Genomic DNA, 2,991 nt, shown 5'->3' on the forward strand with positions numbered 1-2,991 from the left:
CTAAGTCGCTTCAGTCGTGTCCGACTCTATGCGACCCCAAAGACGGCAGCCCACCAGGCTCCCCTGTCCCTGGGATTCTCCAGACAAGAACACTGGAGTGGGTTGCCATTTCCTTCTCCAATGCATGAAAGTGAAAAGTGAAAGTGAAGTCGCTCAGTCTTGTCAGACTCTTTGCGACCCCATGGACTGCAGCCTACCAGGCTCCTCTGTCCATGGATTTCCCAGGCAAGAGTACTGGAGTGGGGTGCCACTGCCTTCTCTGATTTATTTATACTTATAAATAATTCCTCCAAAACCAGTGCATATTAAAAATACTAGTAGAGAGGAGGAAGGGGAAGGGGGAGAAGCGCTTAAAGAGGCAGGAACGGGTGTGGGAGTGGGGTAGGACCCAGGGCTAAGGCAGCACCCACCCCGTCTCTCGCCTTAGTGGATCATGCCAAGGGCGGCAGCTGCAGCGGTTGCAGGAGCGGGGTTAGGGGTGAGGAAGTGACTGGGTGGTACCAGCTCAGGAGATGATGCCATTTCCAGTTACAACACAGGGATCACAGCAAGCACAGTCGCCACAGAAGCACTGAGGCATTACTTCTCCCATCAGCTTCGGTCATTTCAGTCGCTCAGTCGTGTCCGACTCTTTGCGACCTCATGGACTGCAGCACACCAGGCTTCCCTGTCCATTACCAACTACCGGAGCTTACTCAAACTCATGCCCATTGTGTCGTTGATGCCATCCAACCATCTCATCCTCTGTCATCCCCTTCTCCTGCCTTCAATCTTTCCCAGCATCAGGGTCTTTTCCAATGAGTCAATTCTTTGCATCAGGTGGCCAAAGTATTGGAGTTTCAGCTTCAGCAAAAGTCCTTCCAATGAATATTCAGGACTGACTTAGCAGGCCCCAAGGAGACTGACTGCCTACTTACACAGAAGCTGGTTGAGACTCTGAAGCCCTTCGGGGTTTTTGAAGAGGAAGAGGAACTGCAGTGCAGGATTTTAATTTGGGGAAAATTAAATAACCTGGTAAAAGAGTGGATATGAGAAATCAGTGAAAGCAAGAATCTTTCACGATCTGTAATTGAAAATGTCGGTGGGAAAAATTTTACATGTGTATCTTATAGATTAGAGTACATACAAGAGGTGTCAATATTGATGCGTTGTGTGTTGCACTGAGACTTGTTGATCGAAGTGATTTTTTTCACCTCATTCTATGATAAGTTGAAATTATAGGAAGAAGTAAAAGATTTAAGAGCTGTTGAAGAGGCATTTGACCAGTTATCAAACTGTTTTGATGGGATAGAGATTGGTATTTTGTTTGCAAGATTAGCACTGCAGACTATTCCAGAAGACTTGGACTTAACAGATGACAGTCTGCTTAAAAATTTAAATGTAAGGTGTATAATAAGTCTTAACGGTTTCAGGGTATCCAATGAAATTTTATATCTAGTACCAAACATTGACTACTTCAGATTAACCCTGAAGTCTATCAAACTGTGGGCCAAATGCCACAATATCTATTCTAATATATTAGGTTTTCTTGGTGGTATTTCCTGGGCTATGCTAGTAGCAAGAACTTGCCAGCTTTATCCAAATGCAATATGTCAACTCTTGTACATAAATTTTTCTGGGTATTTTCTAAATGGTATGCGTTTAGATTATATTAAAATAAAATTGATTGTAGACTCTGAAAAAAAATCCTTGTAGAAAATAGTCCCTCATGAAAAGAGAAAATATATATACATATAAACACATACGTATGTATGTGTGTGAGTTTGAGGGTTATTTTACTCTTCTGTAATTAAAAAATTATTTCCTTAATGAAGATGCATTATTTTGTTTTTAAAATCATTTTATTTAAATATATTTGACATAGAGAAATAAATTGTATACATTTAAAGTGTGCCACTTGATGTTTTTGTGGTTATGTATACATTGTGATGGAAAAGGAAATGGCAGCCCACTCCAGTATTCTTGCCTGGAGAGTCCCATGGACAGGGGAGCCTGGCAGGCTACAGTCCATGGGATTGCCAAGAGTTGGACACGACTGAACGACTAAACAACAATGTCCATTGTGAAGGCTTCCCAGATGACTCAGTGGCAAAGAACCCGCCTACCTATGCAGGAGATGCAGGCGACGAGGGTTCAATCCCTTGGCTGGGAAGATACCCTGGAGAAGAAAATGGCAACCCACTTCAGTATTCTTGCCTAGAAAATCTCATGGACAGAGGAGCCTGGAGAGCTGGTCTGTGGGGTCACAATGAGTCAAACACAACTTAGCAACTGCGAATGCACTTACTTTGTGAAAGGATCTCCACAGCCAACCTAAATAATTCATCCACCACCTCTACATAGTTATCCTCTTGTGTGTGTTCAGAAGATTTAATTTGAGATCTATTCTCTTGGAAAATTTCAATTATTCACCAATATCACAATTAACAGGCTGTACACAAAATCTTCAAAAAATATTTATCCCATCTAACTGAAACTTTGTACCCTTTGCCCAATATTTTTCAGTTTCTCCCGTTCCCCATACCCTGATACAATCTGATTTGATGATTTTGACTCTTTTAGAATCTACATATATGTGGGCTCAAGCAGTATGTGTCCTTCCATGTCCGACATTTCATTTAGCATAATGTTTTCTTAAGAAAATTAATTTTGGAGTTTTAGTTCATGGGAGGAATTCTTTCTCCAAACCCTATTTCTTCCATGAAATGTTCCTTGATTAGTTAATTGAAAGGATTAATTTCATCCTTTTCCCTTCAGATTTTTCTGCTGATTCCACATCTCCACGCTTTCACATAGATTTTCATGTGTTTGTGGATATTCTCTGTGTGTGTTTCAGGACTGCCCTTCCAATTAAATAGATTGAAAGCTCTTCAAGAGAAAGAATCTGTCTTCAGTTCCCTCTGTATTTTGGTACCTATTCTTTAGTTCCCTCTGTATTTTGCTACCTATAAAACTACAATTTATTTTTTGAGTAAGTGTACGGATTAGATT

General features: G+C 41.0%; 1 pseudogene; it reads left to right on the forward strand.

The window, feature by feature from the left end:
* Positions 1–515: 515 nt before the first annotated feature.
* On the forward strand, positions 516–1,655 carry LOC109560151 (poly(A) polymerase alpha-like; annotated as a pseudogene).
* The last annotated feature ends 1,336 nt before the right edge of the window (positions 1,656–2,991 follow it).

This window comes from Bos indicus, chromosome 6 (genome assembly GCF_029378745.1).
Source record: "Bos indicus isolate NIAB-ARS_2022 breed Sahiwal x Tharparkar chromosome 6, NIAB-ARS_B.indTharparkar_mat_pri_1.0, whole genome shotgun sequence".
NCBI lineage: Eukaryota > Metazoa > Chordata > Mammalia > Artiodactyla > Bovidae > Bos > Bos indicus.